The sequence below is a fragment of the Neoarius graeffei genome, chromosome 21 (assembly GCF_027579695.1).
Source record: "Neoarius graeffei isolate fNeoGra1 chromosome 21, fNeoGra1.pri, whole genome shotgun sequence".
Taxonomy (NCBI): Eukaryota; Metazoa; Chordata; class Actinopteri; order Siluriformes; family Ariidae; genus Neoarius; species Neoarius graeffei.
The window spans coordinates 59,702,338-59,725,542 of NC_083589.1; the positions used below are offsets into that span (position 1 = coordinate 59,702,338).

The following is a 23,205-nucleotide window of genomic DNA, read 5'->3' on the forward strand; positions in this document are numbered from 1 at the left end:
CATACATCTGTGAAAGTTATTAGTCATTTATCTGGAAACTGCTGGAAAAGGAAGAGAATTGGCAAGCATCAGCATGTAGCGGATTCACGGTGCTTTGAAACGGGCGAGGAAACAGTCATGAGAGAGAAAGCAACGTGTGTGTGTGTGTGTGTGTGTGTGTGTGTGCGCGTGCGTGCACACATGCACAGGGTCTGTACAAATGTGCACGCTTTAAGAACACCCACATGATCATCTAATTAAAAGTTATTACTCCCCATTTCCTTCCAATTTCAGGTGACTTCAGGAGCTTTAAAGAGCCAATAAACCAATGTTAATAGCCAGCAGTTCGCATAACTCACCTTCTTAATGCTAACTGGCAGGCAGCTTCCTCATTCGCCTCATTAGCATTTTTTTTTTTGGAAAAGCTGTCATTTAATCAGTTGAGTAATTTTATTCACTACTTTTCCACACTGTTTTCCTTATCAGTCCCTACATTCTCATGAACCCCTGACTAAACCCCATCGCTCGTCTCTCCTCCATCGCTCCAGTGGCTCCTTAACATGAGCTCAGCATGAGTCAGAGCGAGTCACCTGCAGTTTAAAAAAAAAACTCCCTAAGACCCAAAGTGCAAATTAGGCTGCGTGAAAGTGGTTCAGGAAGCTGAGCAGCAACCCTCTCAATTCCTCACCACTGGTCCACATCTAATTGCAGTGGACTTACTTCTGAGACTTGTGCGTCCTTGATATCCTGAGCACCGCAGGGACACCGAGCAACATACTACAGCGATTAATGATGCAGATATACAGTCCTGTGCAAACATCTTGGACACGTGTAAAGAAATGCCGTTGACCAAAAATGGCTTAAAAAATAATGAAATCAAATGTTTCAACATTAAAAAAATACTATAAACAGTAATCAGTAAGCCATAATAAATGAAACAAAGTCAGCATTTGGTGTGAGACGACCCTTTGCTTTAAAAAAAACAGTAGTCTGAGGTCCAGTGAGGTCAGTTTTATGCGGAAATGATCTGTAGGTTTTCCTGAGCATCTTACAGAACCAGCCACAGTTCTTCTGGACACTTTATAATAATAATAATAATAATAATAATAATAATAATAATAATAATAATAAGTTAAATTTATATAGCGCCTTTCAAGAAACCCAAGGACGCTTTACAATTATAGACAAAGAAAAAAAAATAAATAAAAATTTAAAAAATAAAAATAATAATAAATAATAATAAAAAATAAACAAAGGAAAAAGTCCACCAAGTAGGGGTCAGGATGTAATTCCCGTGGCGTAGCAGCCACAGTCCCACCAAAAGGCGCACGAAAACGAGTCCCACATCTCCAGCACCGCCGCCGTGACGCCGTCAGCAACATCACTCAACACCACGCCATGGATCCACAAAGCGAGCTGAGAAGCTCCGCCACGCAGAGCGCTGGTGTGTCCCAAACCGCCTGCACAGCCGCTGCGATGCCACCGAGCAACATTGCTCAGAACATCACGCCAAGCACTAAAGCACAGAGCGCTGGACAACCACGATGTAAAATGAGCAACGAGCTCACTACAGTCCACAGCTGGGAGCACAGGCATCACCCACAGCGAACCAAGGCCTGGAGGGAACCGACGCCCAAAACTGGGTCTGGAGCTACACCACAACCGGCGGACAAAACACTCAAACAAACATCAAACTACACAAACACACAGAAAAAAATAAATAAAAAAATGAAAATAGAAAAAGAAAGAAAATAAAAATAAAATAAAAAAAGCTCTGGTGAGAAGCGGCAGCCAGAACGCGCACGACGTACTCTTAACCGGAAACGGAAACAGAAAAAAAAAAGAAGTGTGACTGTCACACTCACTTCTTCATTTTACACCAAAACCCAGCAGCCTTCATTATGTTTTCTTTTTTCATCTGAAAAGCGCTCTCTTATGGAATACGCTGGTCATATATAAGTTTTTTTTTGTAACATGTAACAATAAACTCTAAAATGTTTTTATACTGACTTGATAATGTAGAAGTAATAAAATAGAAATCTATAACAAAGTTTGTATGAAAAAGGGGGCTAAGACTTTTGCACAGCACTGTACCTTAAAAGTATACAAAAACCTCATGAGGAAAACAAACATGGGTTAAAAACATGACAATGCTGATGTGCAGAATGTGCCGATGTGCATTTTAAAACTCTTTGAATTTTTAGTTACTGCTATATAATGAACTTTATCTTTGTAATAACATGTTTATAAACCAGTAATAGAGAAATTAATAGTTACTTATAAATAAAACATGGTTACATATCATTTGTACTTTGAATAATGGAATAGTAACCCAAACACACACAGAAATACAAAATGTAACAGTGTTTATCTCATTTCAGCTTCTTTCTTAGGTGATATTTATAGTTTATTCTATTTTATGAAAATAATATTAGATGTTTTTAGGTTTAGTTTAAATTTTTAGTAATAGTGTTTTATATATAGTTTTAAATTTCAGTTTTAATTGTAGATTTTATAATGTACATTTCTGCTTTTCATAATTATTATTATTATAAATAATTTTTTTTGCTTTAATTTTCAACGTTAGCAGTTTTTAGTAATTTTTTCATTCTAAAGTTTACAGTTTTAGTAGTAACTTTTGTAATTCAAGTTTTAGTTTTCATTTTTAGTAGTCATTCATTTAATTAAAAAAAAATCTAATAATTTTTATATGTTTAGGTTTAGTAGTAGGTTTTCTTCATTCATAGAAATAGTGTTTATAGTTTTCTTCTTTACTTGTAGTTATTTTTACAGTATGTTTGTTTGTTTGTTTTAGTTAACTACAGTAAATCCTTTTGTTTCCAAGAAAAATGAATACAGGTTTGTGTTTTAGATGTAGCTTTTGTAGATTTAGTTTTTGGGTTTTTTTCACAAGTGTTTATATTTGCAGCTTTAAGTTTAGTAGTAGCTTTTGAAATTTAAGTTTCATTTTCATATTTATTTGTTGTTTTTCAAGTTTTAGCTCAAATTTTTAGGAATAGATTTTATATTTTTAGTTTTAAGTTTAGTAGTAGCTTTTGTAATTTAAGTTTTTTTCATATTTATTTGTTGTTTTTCAAGTTTTAGCTCAAAATATTTTGTAATAGTTTTCATATTTAGCTTTAAGTTTCAGAGTAACTTTTGAAATTTAAGCTTTATTTTCATATTTATTTGTTGTTTTTCAAGTTTTAGCTCGAATATTTTGTAATAGTTTGAATATGTTTAGCTTTAGTAGTCATGCTTTTCATTTATAATAGTAGTGTCACATGAGTCAGTGATAGACAGATGGAATCACAGGAAGAGTTTATTAAAAGCAGGCTGGCAAACAAAACTGAAACATGAGGCAAAGCGCATAAACAGGAACAAGCAGGAGACAAGCGATTGGCAAACAGTACAAACTAGGCAAGGCAAAAAAAAAATGTGGTCAGGAAAACAGAGACAAAGTCAAACCCAGAGTAACAACACAATATTCAAATGGCTCGGTATAGACAGGGACGTGACACAACATCTTCTCCGAGTCCTGTGTGTCCTGTGAGTCCTTAAATACGTGTAGCTTGGTTCATACATGTCAACCTCTACGGATTTCCCGTATTCCCTACGGATTTTGGCATTTTAAAAATGGTACGGGCATAGTGGTATTCAACTACGGATTTTTCTACATATTCACCTTAAAATTATTTTGATTTATTACCATCAAAAAAATCGTCATGAAATACGAAAATGCATGGGAGCCGCCATTTTCTACATTTAGAATTACTCAACCGGTACTTCCGCTAGTACCAACCCAGATAGCAGAGGGACGTTGAAACAGCGCCGATTCTTGGTCAGAATGGTCGGTTTCCGTCGTAAGTCAGAAAATCAATGCTGAAACCGCGCCGTGAAACGTCGATTTCTCCGCCGTCGGAGAAGGTCGATTTATCACTGTTGAATCACCGTGGGTAAAGGTTGATCTGTCGACCGTCAGAGAAGGTCAAATATACGATGTTGAACCATCGTCACTTTTGCCGGCCAGTTTTCAACATTGGTAGGATGAGCAACTAATTGTTCAGAATATAAATTCTGGCCCGTAGCCAGGGGGGATCGGTGGGTTCGTTCGATCACCCCCCGGACACACACACCTCTCAAGATTACTCAAGATTTATTCATTTGTTCATGTCCGATGAACATACATTGATTCACATTTAAATTTACAATATCAAATCCAGACTAATCAAAAAAGAAAAGTAGACTAAGTGAGGGGCGGCACGGTGGTGTAGTGGTTAGCGCTGTCGCCTCACAGCAAGAAGGTCCTGGGTTCGAGCCCCGTGGCCGGCGAGGGCCTTTCTGTGCGGAGTTTGCATGTTCTCCCCGTGTCCGCGTGGGTTTCCTCCGGGTGCTCCGGTTTCCCCCACAGTCCAAAGACATGCAGGTTAGGTTAACTGGTGACTCTAAATTGAGCGTAGGTGTGAATGTGAGTGTGAATGGTTGTCTGTGTCTATGTGTCAGCCCTGTGATGACCTGGCGACTTGTCCAGGGTGTACCCCGCCTTTCGCCCGTAGTCAGCTGGGATAGGCTCCAGCTTGCCTGCGACCCTGTAGAACAGGATAAAGCGGCTACAGATAATGAGATGAGATGAGATGAGACTAAGTGAGGACGAGTTAGAAAAACGGGTTCATTTCTCCTATGTTTATGTTTACACGTTTTGTTCAGACTGCTTTACACCCCAATCCAGTGGGTGGCGGTAATGCCCCCATTAGACCCCTTTCACTGACGTCACCCGAAACCGGAAGTAAACAAACCCTGCGCCATATTGGAAGACCAAACTCGTGATTAGGGGGAAATAACGGCAGCGCGGTATGTGAACCCACGAGGCACTTGGTTCATCAAAAACCTACAATGGTAAACTTTTGTGCTGTGTCAGGGTTCTAACAAAGCTGATGGGAAAGGTGAAAAGAAGTCTTTCTACAGAATACCAGCTGTGATTGAGACACAAGGGGAGCAAACCAAGGAGCTTTCTGCCAGGAGACAGAGAGAGGATTTAGCTGCTTTATGCAGAGCGGATCTGAATACTTCAAGTCTATTTTGTTACTGGTAAGTCACTAGGCTAGAGTGTTGTAGAACATTTTTTTAAATGTTTACTGAATAAAAACATCCTTAATTTTATCAAATATACTCTACTCTATATTTCATTTCTTTCTTTTGTTTTAATTTTCCTCCCTCCATCCCTCTTTGGATTTTAAATATAGTTTTTCCCCATGTCCAAATAATTCAAATATATATAAATAAAAACAGATAAGTAGTAAATTAAAAATAAATTATGAAATAAAAAAATCCATTCTCCCTTGCCCCGAGTCTTATCATATGGGTCAAACCCATCAACCCATAGCCTACTGCTGACTTTCTTTATCAATGCTGCATCAAATTAATTTTGGTTATGTTTTTCTGTTTCCATGTACAGGTGTCTGCGCCGCAGGAGGAATAGGCCACAATTATAAATTATAAATAAATCATAAAATGTTTCTAAGAACTTGTTCAAGTGTGTTCTGTTCCTTATAAATGTTAAAAGTTATGCCTCATTAGATAGCTTGACAAACATTAGGAGAGGTGCATTGTTGCATGCATTTTTATATCCTGTTGTACATTAAACAGGACGTAGCCTACGCACATTGATATAAATTAAGTTTCACTTTCATGGTTGAAGTATGCATGTGTGTGTTCATCCTAGGCAAGAGCCCCGATGCTTTATTGTTAGCTAGTTTAATTTAGCCTGTTTTGCTTAATTTGTAGCCTTCCTGTTGTACATAAAACAGGAAGTAAAGTTGGATGAATCATCGCCGAAAATTAAACTATAAATCGACCGAAATCTGTAGTTGAATAAAGGGTGAAAGGGGGTCTGTTCTCTGTCGGCCACCATCCACTTTTCAACGTCGTTTCAACGCAAACTCGTATGAGCAAAGCGGTGTTGAATCAACGCCGGTGATCCACGATGATTCGACGGCGTATGGTCGAAGAACATGCCGATGATTCCCCGTCGAATCAACGCCCTTTTGCTATCTGGGAACAAGCCATTCCGAATGTCTGAGCATGCGTAATTGTGATTTTCCTGCACACCGAGCGGGAAATAACAGCACATATAGCGTAACAATAGACAGGTCAAGATGTCGGCACCACCGAAGAAAAAACTCAAAACATCTAAAACTGGAGGTCGCTTTCTTCCCGAATGGACAGAAACATTCAATGGAATAATTATCGCTTCCAAAATGTGGCAGATCACAGAATCCAGGGACACATGTCGGCCCGGGGGCATTTTGAGTTATTGACAGATTCAGAAAGTACAGTTTCTAAGCTTTCCAATGATGCCTTCCATGTGGAGATCTGACAGTATTTGAAGAATGTGTGGCCTTTTGAAAGTGTATACTTCTTAAAACAGAAAAGGGAGAAAATCGCCCTCAAAGTTTTCTATCTCAGCTACTCTGGGTGTAGGGCGGGCACATAATGGTGCTCATTTGCATGACATTAAGGAAAGCCCTACCCCCTACGAGCTAGCACGATACTACTTTCATGTAAACAAAGATCACCACGTCAATTTTCCTTCCATGCAAAGTATGCCCAACACAATTATGAAGTACAAAAATAAGTCCTAAAGTATACTTTAACGTTTTGTGGTTGAAAAATTACTCACACCGTAAGAAAGAAAGATAGCACGATGATGACACAACTAACACAACACTAGTTTCATGTAAAGCCTCGGTCACAACCGGCCGTATGTGCTCCTACAGCCGGTCTACACGCAAAAAACGCAAGAAACACACGGACAGCGCGCATGAAACGCACGAGAGCGCACGTGTGAAAAGCACGAGAGCGCGCGTGTGATGTGCTGATTTTCGAGCCGCAGACCGGCCGCAGAGGCTCTTTGTCATGTCAAACAAACTCTACGGGTGCTTACGTTTTTTTCAGGTTGCAAGACAAACTTACGGCCAACGCACGTCTTTCTCCGTGAACAAAAAAAACCGCAGCGATTTGGGAAACGCCAAAAATCACACGGCCAAAAAAATCGTACGTCCGGTTGTGACCTAGGCTTAACCAAACCACAACACTCTCCGTTACATGCAAAAATAACCACACAGCCTTAGATTAATAAACTCACCCCATCAGAAAGAGAAACGGTGCCTTGCACACACCAATGCCTCCGATGGAATGTAATCCTAGAACGGTCCGTGTATCATCTGATCATTCAAGTATTCCATTCAATCTGGAAAACGAGGTTGCGGGTTTTTTTTGCTAGAAATGGTTATCTCCGATGTAAATACCGTGTGTCTGTTTGCTTCGCGGTGTTTCAGCTCCTCTGCGCTCTGTTTAGTAACTCATTCCATAGTGAAATCACACGCCTGTATGCAGTTAAGTAGCCATGCGCTCAACTCGCATCATACAGCTGATTTGCGGAAAAAAAAACACAAATGACTTAAATCATCATGTGAATGGCCCATATGGTAATTTACCCACACCCCCCAGCAGGCTACAGTCCTGACAAAAACGAGACAATTTGCAACAAAAAAATGTATGCTTTTCCAACAAAACAATCTATTATCTGAAATACTGATTGCATTCTTCAAGATCTCAACTTGCACATGATGGAAAAAAAAAATCACAAATTTCGAAAAAAAAATGCTTCTTTTGCGATTATCTCGGATTCGTTTCGGCCGACATGTGTCCCTGGATTCGGTGAGGGGTCACAAATGGGTGCTGAGTATGTCAACTGCACAATTTGTTGTAGAGACGTGAAAGTGTTTGCCACTGGAATTTACGACGTGAGGGAACACATGAAATCTCAAATGCATGTGAAGAATGCAAACCAGAAAAAGAGACAGCCGTCAATTAATTTCTTCATGCAAAAGCCAACAAAGGTTGTATCTGACATTAGGTATGAGGTAAGATCTGATACATTTTTATTATACATGAAATATTACGATGGATTTGGTATGGAAATGATGGATTTCTTTACCAGGGGGTACAGATGAGAGCCGTGAGGGGTTGACATGTACACTGTAAGCCCGGACTTTGTATTTAATTAAATGTTTTAATTACAATGTACGTAAAAATTTAAGTTTGATTGCATTACTAAAAAGATTAAGTATATTCTACTAATTTGTATACATAGTCAAAAGTGTTAATAAGTTTAAGTTGAATGGCCTTAAAATTCTAAGTTTTAGTCATGACCACAACTCTTTTTTAATCTGCGCAGAGTTGTGAAGCCGCCATTTTAACTTTCACAGATCAGCAGCAGTTACGTGAGGTTTGGTAAAATTCAGAGTGAGCTTCAGCCAACGTTTGTTCTCTGAACTTAGTATTTTGGATCCTGACTGTCGGTGGGAATGTTTGTTTTAACTTTAAGAGCAGTGGAAATCGCGTGTTTTACAGTTACAGGTGGTATTTTACCAATTTCACGTCATTTTCATCTGTTGGCTAAGTTGCTTTTGTCACTGTGGAGAGCTCTCTGGATTTGGAATGGGACACTTTTTTTTGAAGACTTTTCGGATAATGTAAGTATACAGCACAACCATATCATAGGTTTAATCATTATATATTGTACGGTTAAGTAGCTAACGTTAGAATTGACGTTCTTCCCCCATTAGCTAAGTGCTCACTAGCTGTTAGCTGCATTGAACACCCGACCGACAGCACAGAAAACGCGCTCTTCCACGTTGCGCAGCACAAGGCAGAAGGACAGAGAAAGGAAGGCGACGGTCCGTTGGTGTATCCCTGTTCACTCAATTTGGTAAGTGCTGTTGCATTTTGAGACGACCATGAACTGAAATGGGCTAGGTTAGTTCATTATTCGGATCAAACAAAGCGAAATGGCTTAGTTAATTGGAAGTTTAATTAAATGTTTTAGCCCAAGTTTTTTGTTAAATCTTGGTTATTCCAAAAAGTGCACTCAAACCCCTTTAAGTTTCCTTAGTTGCCAAGGTACCAAACAGACAGTTTTGGAATTAGCACTTGCAACACTCAGATCCAAATATGACCAGTCTTTATTGTCCTTTCAATAATTACATTCAGTTCACTTATTTTCTGAGGCTTTTCATTTTAAATATCTAACTGGTATGATTGTGTCCTGTACTGTCAATCTTTCTCTTGTCAGGATGCAACTTGCAAGGACTTATACAGTCAGACTCCAGTGGGAATCCTCTGCATTGATGAAGAAAGTCCTCAGCTGAACCCGTCCAGAGTAGGAATCATCCTGGAAGGCAGTGTGGTGATGGACGAGCTGCCCAACCTTCCTCAGGCCTTCTGTGTCCTTTTTGGGCTGATATACAGTACGCCCTACACCTGGATTATCCAAAGTACATGGAAAACACTTTTTACTTTGTCCAGCAGGTGATGTTCAACCTGGGTAAAAGTGAGCTGGCACCCAAAATTCAGACTCTGAAAAATCAGCTTGAAGTCTAAAGGGTTTCAAGTAGTTATGCTACTGTTCCAGATGCTACTGTATGCTACTGTTCCAGATACAGTATTCTGCTGTTCCAGATATCAGGTGCTTAGTTTTTAATGTTGCTCTTTTAGATAAGTGTGCTGCCGTTTGTGCGCTGTTTTCACTTTGTCTGATGATGTGGGCAGTGATATCATGGGTTAATGATCCAGTTACTGTCATTTGTTTGGATTTATTTGGACATGTTATTTGGTTAAGTAGGTTTTTGGTGTGTCAGTTCATCACTATTGCTTACCTTTTCCATCCTCTCTCTCTCTGCCCTCCTGTCTCTCTCTCTCTCTCTCTCTGAAAGTAAATATTTCTGTCAGTGAAAATCTTATATAGTCTATGCATATTTTCTCAGTCCTGCCATTAAGAAAGATGAACACCATGCTGTCAGTCTTGTGAATCCAGGATTTGATTGTTTTTTTTTTTGCTCCTTTTTTTTGTAAATGTGCTATCTACAGTAAAATAAAAGAGAAAAAGAATGTACATTTGTTTTCTTTTTTTGTTCATTAAAGTTAATATTGCTATTTATATTGCATTAAACCAACTTGGCATTTAGTGTAATGAACTTAATATGTTACATTTAATGATTATACAAAGCAATTGGTTTAGCAAAAGATTTTAAGTTAAATCAACTTGGTATCTAGCGTGTTGTACTTAAAATAGCAATTCCATTCCCATCAAGCATTTAAGTTTAATTCACTCAAGTTTTGATTATACATTACTTAATTTTTTTAAGGCAACCACTTTCCTCAAATTTTTTAAGTAAACTCAACTTATCCGGGCTTACAGTGTACCGTATGTTGGTTGTGAATGTGAGTTGCAGTCCGAGGCTTGTAAATATGGGTGGATGTGACAGGAAAAAAAAAAAAAAAAGAGCTCTCTCGAGGAGCTAAAAACCTCCTTGGTCGGCCCTGGGGTAGTAACCCGGAGCTGAAAGAAGTCTCCTCTTGTGATACAGTAAGTAGTAGTTTTTGTTTTCATTGTTTGTAATATTTTATTCAACTGTAGTTTTTAGTTAACTATAATAACCCCTTTTTTGAGTAAAAGGACCATAAAAGGATGATGATCACTGTATCACTGGAGAGCGAACAAACCCCAGCTGTTGTCCAGCAGGTCTACAGCAGCGGCTGCTTCCTATCAAAGTCATTCCCAAAGACAACAAGAAAGTAAAAATAAGCACAGCTGGATGGAGACACACACACACACACACACACACACACACACACACACACACACACACACACACACTCCTTTTATCTCTCCATCTTCTCTTTCCTGGAAGTGTTTAGAAGCCTCAATGAAGCAGAAGACTGATGACAAAGAACTATCATGGATGACATATGAACTTAATCCATCAGTGGCCTGCTTGGATGTTTCCAGCCTGCCAGAGATCTCGCACACACACACACACACTCTCTCTCTCTCTCTCTCTCTCTCTCAGGTACAACGTCTTCTTTATTCTGACATCAAAAGCGTAATCAGAGTCGCATCCATACCAGTGTCAGTCTGCTTGTCAGAGCGAGATGAACTGGTGTAATATGAGCTATTATTTACTCTTCTCTTCATTTATCTCTCTGCCTAGATCACAGCCTGCTCGTATAGATCTCCTCCATAACAGACGTCTACCTCATACGATCCGGCATGCTAACTCAGGCGCAGCACAAAGACAGGGCCAGCAGCCGTGTGGCTAATTTTAACCTCGGCAGCCTCGATAAATCTATAGTTGCCGTTCCAGGCTTCTTCACAATTTCACGTCCATAGGCTTGTAGTGTGAAGTAACTGATGTCACAACAATATATTTAGTTTAGTTTTCTCTCGCTATTTGCCTTTGTTACAAAATGACTACACTTGCTCTTTCATTAACTGGTTTAAAAATTCTTTCCTCATTTTCTGGTAGCTGTCAGGCAAAAGTAATATTATTATAATTATTATAACACATCAACACACACAGGAAACAGTCTGTGTCCTCCTGCCATCTAAAATATCACAATATCCATAACATTAGCTAAATTAGCGACTCTGATACCTAGCTGATAGTCGGAATTGTCATTTCAGTATCTTCTATCCTCAATTTTTATCATCATATTGTCATGATTTTAGTTTTAAACAGCAGCCAAATCTGTAAAAATAATCCACAACAATGAAAACAATGTTAGTAATCCTTGCTAGTCTGCTAGCTAGCTGCTAGGAAACTAGCTTGGAATTGTCACAGTAAGACACACAGCTTGATTTCTGAATCTCAGCCTCAATTGCATGTTGTTAAATTTTTAGTAGTTTATACTTAACAACAGCCCAATCAAAACAAAGCAAAACAAACCATAATAATTAAAACTAGTGTGTTAATAAGCAACACAAGCTAATGTACACAAGCTACTCTGCGAGCTAGATGATAGTTAACATCCTCAAAGAATTCTCTGTACAGACACACTGTGATTTCAGTCTCACTTGATATCAAGAGATTCTCGGTATTTTTCTTCTTTTTCTTCTTATTATTATTTTAAGACCAGCTAAAACTTTCAACATATAAACATCCCATAACAATTTTAACTGTTCTGCTCATCGCTAACATTAACTAATGTAGCTACTCTGCTAGCTAGCTGCTAATAAACAAGCTTGAAATTGTCACAATGAAAGAAACGAGCAGGATTTCAGTATCTTAGTCTCATTTTACAGTGGTGCTTGAAAGTTTGTGAACCCTTTAGAGTTTTCAATATTTCTGCATAAATATGACCTAAAACATCATCAGATTTTCACACAAGTCCTAAAAGTAGATAAAGAGAACCCAGTTAAACAAATGAGACACAAATATTATACTTGGTCATTTATTTATTGAGGAAAATGATCCAATATTACATATCTGTGAGTGGCAAAAGTATGTGAACCTCTAGGATTAGCAGTTACTTTGAAGGTGAAATTAGAGTCAGGCACCCTGTTTTATTTAAAGAACAGGGATCTATCAAAGTCTGATCTTCACAACACGTGTTTGTGGAAGTGTATCATGGCACGAACAAAGGAGATTTCCGAGGACCTCAGAAAAAGCGTTGTTGATGCTCATCAGGCTGGAAAAGGTTACAAAACCATCTCTAAAGAGTTTGGACTCCACCAATCCACAGTCAGACAGATTGTGTACAAATGGAGGAAATTCAAGACCATTGTTACCCTCCCCAGGAGTGGTTGACCAACAAAGATCACTCCAAGAGCGAGGCGTGTATTAGTCGGCAAGGTCACAAAGGACCCCAGGGTAACTTCTAAGCAACTATAGGCCTCTCTCACATTGACTAATGTTAATGTTCATGAGTCCACCATCAGGAGAACACTGAACAACAATGGTGTGCATGGCAGGGTTGCAAGGAGAAAGCCACTGCTCTCCAAAAAGAACATTTCTGCTCGTCTGCAGTTTGCTAAAGATCACGTGGACAAGCCAGAAGACTATTGGAAAAATGTTTTGTGGATGGATGAGACCAAAATAGAACATTCTGGTTTAAATGAGAAGCGTTATGTTTGGAGAAAGGAAAACACTGCATTCCAGCATAAGAACCTTATCCCATCTGTGAAACATGGTGGTGGTACTATCATGGTCTGGGCCTGATTTGCTGCATCTGAGCCAGGACGGCTTGCCATCATTGATGGAACAATAAATTGTGAATTATACCAGCGAATTCTAAAGGAAAATGTCAGGAGGTCTGTCCATGAACTGAGGCCCTGTCCACACGGCAACGGATTCAGGTGACTCCGATACAATTGCTTATCGTTTAGGCCTGGCGTCCACACGGCACCGGCGTTTTGGGTGCCCAAAACGCAATCTTTTTGAGAACGGGTTCCAGAGTGGAAAGATCTGGCAACGTTGCCGTTGTGAAGTCGTCTGGATGAGTAAAACGGATTTGTTTACGATGACGTCACAACCACATGACTGTGAGTGCTTCACGCCGGGTAGAAGTGTAACGAATATCACCAGGAAAAAGCCTTACAGAGCACTAGTGAGAGTGAAACACGAGCTTAGATATTATTATTATTATTATTATTATGTTCAGTGTTAGTTCACAGTAGTAATGCAAGAAGCAGAATAGTGACAGTAATAGTGAAGCAAAAACATGCAATTGTACAAACACTGCAGCTCTACAGCAAAATATTCATTTATGAAATGGTCTGATTCTTAACACCAGTAGTGCCAATGATCTTCTCATTGCGATGCGAGTTGTCAACAAATCCTATAACTTGGTTCATGAAACGCGCTTACAAAATATTTTCACTGTGAATATTTATTGTGTAATGGTGCAAAGTGAGAGAGAGAGAGAGAGAGTCAATCCCGCCAGCAAAAATAGAGAAAAAAAGAGCGATCTCACCTCTTCAGATGTGGGTTTAAGTCCTACAATACATTCCTCAAAAAGGGCGTAGAGGAGCAAATTAATCATTATTTAATTAGCATTCAATTTATTCCGGACCATTAAAGATGCCGCCTTCCACGTAGAATCATAGGTCATCCTCGCCGCCATTTTGGAGAGGTCAAAGCGGAGAATAAAGATTAGCTGCGTTTAACTGTACCAACAGGTTTGCCATCCAAACGAGATCACATGGGATTACCTTTCACAGGTGAGACTGGAAAAATACTTTTCATTGTATTTGGTCATTATAATGTAATTTTACAAACAGATTTTCCTGACTTTGTGGCTAATATGCATCCTTACTTCTTCTATTGTTCTGGTGTCTCCGAAGGGACCGTCTTACAGCGCCCCTAGAGGTGTGGCATGTGTATTGCATCGTTTTCAGCAAGCGTTGCGTTGCCATATGGACCTGATATTTTACTGATTGTTGCCCATTTGGACGCGATATATTTTTAAATAACATCTCGTTGCCGTTGTCGTGTGGATGTAGCCTGAATCTCAAGAGAAGGTGGGTCATGCAGCAAGACAACGACCCTAAGCACACAAGTCGTTCTACCAAAGAATGGTTAAAGAAGAATAAAGTTAATGTTTTGGAATGGCCCAGTCAAAGTCCTGACCTTAATCCAATGGAAATGTTGTGGAAGGACCTGAAGCGAGCAGTTCATGTGAGGAAACCCACCAACATCCCAGAGTTGAAGCTGTTCTGTACGGAGGAACGGGCTAAAATTCCTCCAAGCCGGTGTGCAGGACTGATCAACAGTTACCACAAACGTTTAGTTGCAGTTATTGCTGCACAAGGGGGTCACGCCAGATACTGCAAGCAAAGGTTCACATACTTTTGCCACTCACAGATATGTAATATTGGATCATTTTCCTCGATAAATAAATGACCAAGTATAATATTTTTGTCTCATTTGTTTAACTGGGTTCTCTTTATCTACTTTTAGGACTTGTGTGAAAATCTGATGTTGTTTTAGGTCATATTTATGCAGAAATATAGAAAATTCTAAAAGGTTCACAAACTTTCAAGCACCACTGTATATCTTAGAATTCTCAGTATTTTATTTTTCAAAACAACAAAATCTATTAACAAATGTCACATTTGATGCTGTATGATTCATCAATCGCTCAACAATAGCTCATGTCCCAACCTTGCTAGCTAACCATCTTGGAATTGTCAGGATGTCAAACATACTGTAGCAACTGATAATAATACTAAGGTCACATAGCCGGTTGATCCGTGAGAACCGTGACAGGGGCTACCGTGGCTGTTCCAGCAGATTTTGGAGGTGATCCGTCGCATAAATTTGGGTGGAGTCATTATGCAAATGAAGCCATGGTAGCCATAGGCCGTAAGGTGAACCCCGAAAAGTCTTTCAGAAATAAGATTCCGCTCCGACGTCTCCGAACTACATAATATCCAATTCTTAAAAATGGACGTATTATGATGTCATCAAAAAGTTCTCACCTTGTAATGCTGTCAATTTTTTGCACGAAGGCTTGAAAAAGCGAACTAATGTCATCGGCGCGGAATGATATTTTGGCACCGCGGAATAAGATTTCGCTACAGAACAGGTTCCACGGTTGCTGACGTAGCCCATAAACACCCGCGACGTAGCCCATTTCGTAAACAAGAGACCAACATGGCAGCCGCCACAGCCTCGTCTAGCAGCAGTGGAGGAGAGGAAAGTTTGGAAATAACGGCAAAAAGGAGAAAACTTCTTGCACGTAAGCAGTGCTATATGCATATAGCTTCTGTGAAGCACGGAGTGACCCAGGAATTTACTTTCAAACGGTGGAATACATACCGGGACAGTATCCGACAGTGGCTGCAGTTGAGCGGTGAGAACAGGAGAGTAGCCGAAAACTACAAACACTGTTTAGATCTAGAGTTTGACAAGATACCCGAGGATGCTGCCTTCCACCCTGCATGTTACCGCAGGTTTACGGACAAACTTGCTATTGAACGAGCGGGAAAGCGTATGGTGCGCGAGAAAGAAGGGGAAGATGAAACTCAAGACGCAGCAAGACCCCCCCCCCCGAAGCTGGCCCCTCAACATCGGGCAGCACTAAAGGTGATGATACACGGGGCAACTTTTTGGGCAATGTTGCCGAGCAATGTTGCTGGCAATGGGCAACTAGGTGAGACACAGGGCAACTTTTCAGGGCAACTAACAATGGGCAACAACAGTTAGCAACGGCAGTTTACAGTTAGCTAAAAAAAAAATCGATGTCTTAATTTTTGCTGTGACCATTTAATCAAGCTGTCTGTTGTTTTTTAGAGCTTTGGTGAGGTAAATTCCTCCATATAGAATATTAAAATAACAACTTACCGGCGTAAAAACAGATGAGGAATCTCTCCATCTCTTCACTCCACTGACACTGAGCGGCCGCCATATTTGTTTGAAATTTCTGATCCGAACCTCACCGGAGGTCACATGACTCGATACTCACGTTCTGATTGGCTTATCTCAAAAAGTTGCCAGAGATTATCAAAACCATTCAGAAAGAAACAATGTTGCCCAATCTCAATAGAAAACAGTCAAAACACAATTGCCCAGCAACATTGCTCGGCAACATTGCCCAAAAAGTTGCCCCGTGTATCATCACCATTAGATCCAGGTCAGCACTGCCTATGTCCAGCTCAGGTCCCGTCCTTCCTGCCCTGTGCATTATATGTAAAAAAAAAAAAAAAACTCAAATTCGTCTTAAAGGGAGGCAAACGACAAAGGGAAGCTCTTTCAACTTAACAGCAGGTAAGCAACCCCCCCCCCCCCACACACACACACACAAAGGGTCACAATCACTGATCAACCCCCTTGCCCCCACAAAGGGTCACACACAAAGGTCACACACAAAGGGTCACACACAAAGGGTCACTATCACTGATGACTATCTACAGTGCTATCTCCCTCTGCAAGTGTGTTTGCATGCATGGATGTTATGTTTCAATGTTTGTATGCATGTAACATATGTGTGCCTTTATGTGAATATGCTACTGGCAAACTTAAATTCCTATGTGGTAATAAGCATGTCTTTCTGTCTGGCAAGGCAAGTTGCAGACTGCTGCTGAGACTAAAGATGACCACAGTATTCTGGTACACATTAAGGACAAAGACTGTGTGGCTCTGGAGGTGCAGTACCACAAGAGCTGCTACCAGCAGTACACCAGATTTCTGAATGAGCCTGCTAGACAAGAGAAGGACAAGTAAGCCATGTACTAACTTCTCATACATGACCATAGAATGCTACTTGCTACTGTTCAATGTGAAGACAATTAGTCACAGCACTGTGTGTGTGTCCCCCCCCCCCCCCCCCCCTTTCTCTGTCACTGACACCTAGGTCATTGCCTGGATGCTGACCCCTGCCTTTTTGCACCGTGCCACAGGACTTTTTTTTTTATATAAATTTTTTTTTGTATATATAAATTTGCATTTGTAATGTGTGTGTATATCACTGTTTTGTTGTTTACATTTTCTATTAAAGTTTGCAATTTGCCACATAGTTCTGTTGTATGATGACTCAGTCTTGCATCTTCTTTGTTGCCACTGCTGCAGGTGCATAGTGCTGCCTAGTGCGTTTACCTACCTCTACTGTGCCGCTGCATAGGTAGTGAATACTTGAATCCCTGCCATTGTGCCTCTGAACTGAGTAATAGAACTGCAATATTATATATAGGTTGTATTATTATTATTGTGTATTATTATTCCTATGGACTCTTCTCCTTCCTGCACAATTTCTTAAATCTTGATCTGAAATCACACGCATTGCCTATATAATATATATGCCATTTTATGGCTAATCCATGGTGTGTATAGCCCACAATGACGAGTCAATACTCTATTCCATTACTGCCTGTGTAACATTGTAGGTCTGTTTTTCAAGCAAATTGTTTTATGGTTGATCAGTACTTTATAGTTAATAACCTAAGAGAATGAATACGTGAATGGTCCTAGTCATAGACCATTACACCATATTTTGTACTATAATAATGGTGATAAAAATTATTTTTATTCTAATAATATAAACACTTCAATATACCACATATATGCAATATTGTCTTAGTGATGTATTTAAAGCACTATTTAGGACTTAGAAGACATTTCACCCACTTTGGAGGGTGTTTTGGAGACTTTCTACTAATGTGACTGTAATTACGCAAGCTGTCAGCTGATCTGTGGTCAAAAATCGGCAACGCGATTGGTCCAGACCGGTCACGTGATGTCCCGACACGTCATTTTTAGAGGAAAATAGTTCGCCACGCGATCGCTCGGTGTGAGGAATTGACAGGATTATAAGGTGAGAACTTTTTTCGCCACACTTTCTAGTACTCATTCTTAATTTTAAAATAAATATTTCGTAGTTCAGAGACGTCGGAGCGAGATGAAACAAAAACGGGGTTCACCTTACGGCCTACCATGGTGGAAGACGCCAGTAAAACCAATGGTGGCAAAATGTATGGCTTTATGGCAATGATGACAGCATGTATGGTTTTCCCGACTACAGTACGGCATAGCCACAGCAACACAAAATAAACCACGCCCCCAGGCAAATTTTCCTTTTCTGCAGAATGTTGTTCCGTGAACATTTTGAGCTCAATGGTTGCAACGTAACCCCTGGTAGCCCATATAAGCCTCATGAATGCTTCAAGGATGCTCACGGATGCCTTCATGGTTGCAACAGACAAATCTGTCCAGCACTTGACCCATGGCAATTTTCAACATGACCGAGCTTTCCAGGGATGGAAGCCACACCCTCGTGGTTGTCAAGGTAGCTCCTTGGCTCCCATGTATTCTAATGGAAGGGCCTGGAACACGTGCCGGTTGACCCCTAGAAGGCTCAAAACTGTCTACTGGCTTCTATCTTGAAGTGATTCTGGTTATGTGAGAGCTTAGCACAACATATGGAGCTACTCTGCTAACTAGCTGCTAGTTAACTAGCTTAATAGACACAGGCAGAGAAAAGTGTGATTTCAGCTTCATTTTATATCATGGAATACTTAGTATTTCATTAAACACCAGCCAAACCTTTCACGATAACTCAGAGCAAATTATTTTGATCATCACTAACTCAAGTTAATGTAGCTTAGCCTTGCTAGCTAAGTGATATTTAACAAGCTCAGAAATTTCACAGGATTTCGGTTCAGTATCCATCAGAAGGCTGTCGCCGATGTAGATATTTTTGAAAATAGTTTTTTTTTTCTCTGTATTTTGTCTAAAAAGCTAATTTGAAGTCACAGTGTCATTTTTTTTTTAATGGTTATTAACATGCTAGGGCTAATCACGGCTGCTGGCTGGGTTGCTACTTTGTGGTCTGTTTCTTATTTAACAGTGTTTTTTTGGTTTTTTTTTTTCAATTTTAATTCCACTTTGTTTTATTATTATGCTCTTGCGCTAAAGAACAGCTCAGAGGTTGAAAAGCGGTTTCTATGGAAACATTTTAATTAAATTTCACTAAAGCGTAAAGACGTTGCTTATGTGTGTGTATACACATACAAGGTTAGTCAAAATTATGTTAACACTAATGGATTATTTTTCTCTTTAATGCGTGGTGTGCCATGACTGCCGCTGGCGTAACTGGGCCCTACTTTTTTGACAGTGATGTCAGACGTCAACTTACAGATGGTGCAGCAGTACGCCATTGATGAGCTTCCACTACAGAGCCGATTGGCGGGGTATTTCCAACAGGATGGTGCACCGCCACATTTTTGGCCGTACTGTTCGTGCTTATCTCGACCACATATTTCCAGGTCGATGGATAAGTCGCGGTGGACCATTGCTGTGGCCTCCACACTGCCCTGATTTGACGCCCTGTGATTTGTGGTTATGGGGTGTGGTGAAGGAGCGCGTGTATAGCAGGAAAGGTCATGATATCAATGACCTCAAGGACAGAATAAGGACTGTGGTGTATATATATATATATATATATATATATATATATATATATATATATATATATATATATATATATATGCACACACCTAAAAGAGTTGGCTCAGAGCTGACTCATTCATGATCTACACATCTCTAACACACACACACACACTCACAGAGTGACATTAGTCAGCTTGGGCCATATTTAGCCAGGTTAGCAGGATGCATAGTGTTTGCTCGGTCCCTCCAGGCCCCAGATGGAAAATGCAATTATTTGTACGGTGAAGCAGCTTCTCTGCACATTAAGTGGATTTGTGTTCAGCCTCTGATGCTGTGCACCCAGCGACACACACACACACACACACATACATTTTCACAGCTAATTCTTTATCATCCAGCCTACAGGCTCCATGCGTCACTACCACCCAACCACACGCAGCAATAATGCATAATGTCTCGCTTTCATCATTTCTTTCCATCCATGTGCATTTCACTCTTTCACTCACTTCTAATTAATGCTGTAGAGGTTGGAGATCGTGACATATACATCTCCGCTGCTATTACAATCACATTTTATTTGTTTACGCCACATTTGTATAAATGTGTCACAAACCACAGGCTGGGAGAAAACACCACCACCAACACCAACATAACTATAAATGGATAAAAAATACAACATGTTGTTCTTTAATTTTTTTTTTTTTTTGGATTGTTAAATCACTGTGTACGGATTTAGCAGTGTCCCAAGTTATAACAAGATAAATAGTATGTGCTTATAACAAGATAAGTTTCTCATAACAGATTCATTTCTTACAAAAATGCCAGGTGTTCAAAAACTAATCATTTGAGCGAGTTTGATGCATCAGTGTGGCAAAACTATCAGCACAATTTTTTCCATATAAAACAGATAAACAGATTTCAAGGATCCTGCATCAGAAATTATTCACATCTCAATTATATTATAGTACTGACGCTCCTGACGATTATATATCCCTGCTTCTAAATATCATCCCAACTGAAAGTTATACACGTTTATACAATTTTCCATCCCGAACCTATCTGATCAGCCAAAGCATACCTCAAATCTGATGTTTCCTTCTTTAGTTTTGCACCAGAGCGGCAAGGATTTGTCACGAACCGTTTTATGTGGCAGTCACCAAACATGCGTCGACTTCATTTGCATTCAAAAGTGTAAGTTATTATTATTTCTTCCCCCACTGCACTATTTTAAGTGTATGGTCTTTGTGCTGCTGTATAAGCACTTCATAAAATATGTGCATGTTTAGCGTCTTGAACATGAAGTGCTTCACTGGTCCATAAAACTAATAAGTTGCAAATCAAAGCACTGCTTCACCGACCAGCTAAAATTAAGCCCAGACTTTTATCTTTCCGTCTCTTTTCTCTGTGAATGACTGACTATAGGCTGTACTGGAAAACCCAATAAAACTGCTTTCATAAACATGGAGGATTATGGAGCACGATGGCAGTATGATTGCCGCTGAACCCCTGTCCATAACTGAAATTAAAGGTCATCTTTATCGAAGGTTTCGCTGATGAGGTGCCAGATGGCGCGGCTCTGAACTGAAGGAGTAGCGAGCGACTCTTCCCTGAGGGCTGACATAAAGAAAAGTGTTCGTAATTGCACCGGTGTTTTACACACTCTCGATAATTTACACTTAAACTACCTTGAACTATACACAAGGCACAGCAAAGGTGATTCAGAACAATGAAAATAGAAAGAAAGAGAGAAAGAGAAGGGGGGGGTCATTTTGATACCTAATCGCCAAGTGATTTCATGTGCTCAGTTTAAATCGCTCGTTTCCACTCACTGACCCGAGAAGAAGCCACATCATACGGGACATGATGGTCAACTGTAAAATGCTAATCGTCCTTATTGACCTTCACTCATGATATTAGACTGAAAACATGCTTTTAACCTTTTTCCAAAAAGGTTTCTAACGAGCTTAAAAAAACAAACAAAAAACCCCAAAGGCATACAAGAACCCAGAGAACTTATAATAGCTACAAATAATAAGAATAGTAATGTGCCATCACTCTCAGCAAACAGATTATCCTCGTTTCTTAAACGCTGAATTATCTTTGATATTTTAACTGCGTCCCGTTAGCCTTTTTCTACCGCGCTTCTACTCTACGTGGCCTTTACCAGGCTTGTAGTACTCAAGTCCAGGACTCAGACTTGAGTCCGACTCGTACCCTAATTTTAAGGACTCGTGACTTGACTTGGACTCGTACATTAACTGCATTTGGACTTGTAAATTAGAGACGAGGACTCTGATTTTTTTCTTTATTTTTTGTAACATGCCATGATAAGGCGGCACGGTGGTGTAGTGGTTAGCACTGTCGCCTCACAGCAAGAAGGTCCTGGGTTCGAACCCCGGGTCCGGCGAGGGCCTTTCTGTGTGGAGTTTGCATGTTCTCCTCGTGTCCGCGTGGGTTTCCTCCGGGTGCTCCGGTTTCCCCCACAGTCCAAAGACATGCAGGTTAGGTTAACTGGTGACTCTAAATTGACCGTAGGTGTGAATGTGAGTGTGAATGGTTGTCTGTGTCTATGTGTCAGCCCTGTGATGACCTGGCGACTTGTCCAGGGTGTACCCCGCCTTTCGCCCGTAGTCAGCTGGGATAGGCTCCAGCTTGCCTGCGACCCTGTAGAAGGATAAAGCGGCTAGAGATAATGAGATGAGATGAGATGCCATGATAATTTGGCATAAGATATTTATATCTACATTAATTTTTATACTAATTTCGTACAAGAGTGTCACACCTGTGCACCTTGATGCGTGCATCAGATAGACTCTCGCACGCCGTAAATGACTCACACCTGCACAGGATTAAGGCGCAATCAGCGTGCTGATATAAAAATTGTGAAAACACACTTACTTTGCGAAGTATTGAGTTGCGTTGCTGACACGTTACAGAGCCTTATTTCCTTGTTTGGTTTCCTGATCCCTGATTTCCTGTTTCTCGTCTTTGATCCTGCTGAGTCTACGATAGCCTGTTTGTGCCTCGCTCGACCTATCGCCTGTTTCACTGTTTTCCGATTTTGTCTGCCGTTCTGGATTGTTTACCGTCTTCACTTGTATTAATAAACACCCCTTCTGCACTTACATCCGTCTCCCAACCGTCTCTGACAGAATACTGCACACTCCCTGATAAAGAGAAGCACATTCACCTGTTCATACGCCGTGTTCAGGAACAAACTCATGTTAATGGTGCTGGAACAGCCACAGTCACACGGTCCAGTTGGAGTCTTGTTCTTGGACTCGACACGGATCAATAATGGATTCAACTCAGACTCAACTTGATTTTTTTTTAATGACTTGGACTTGGCTCGGACTTCAACACTGGGGACTCGAGACTGGACTCGGACTCCAGGTTTAGTGACTTGACTACAACACTGGCCTTTATAAACCATAAATCTAGAATAATGCTTTTTCAACTAGAAAGGCATTCAGTAGAGTTCATACCTCTGCCAAGACAC

At 40.2% G+C, this 23,205-nt stretch overlaps 1 protein-coding gene and 1 long non-coding RNA gene across 3 annotated transcripts in view; both read right to left on the reverse strand.

Moving 5' to 3' along the window:
* Nucleotides 1-23,205, reverse strand: part of plxna4 (plexin A4) — a 778,998-nt gene that overhangs the window by 357,202 nt on the left and 398,591 nt on the right. The window lies entirely within an intron of this gene.
* Nucleotides 8,990-9,751, reverse strand: LOC132869904 (uncharacterized). Its single transcript, XR_009651018.1, has 2 exons — nt 9,699-9,751; nt 8,990-9,303 (listed from the first exon to the last, which is right to left on the reverse strand). It is a non-coding gene; the product is annotated as an uncharacterized LOC132869904 (long non-coding RNA).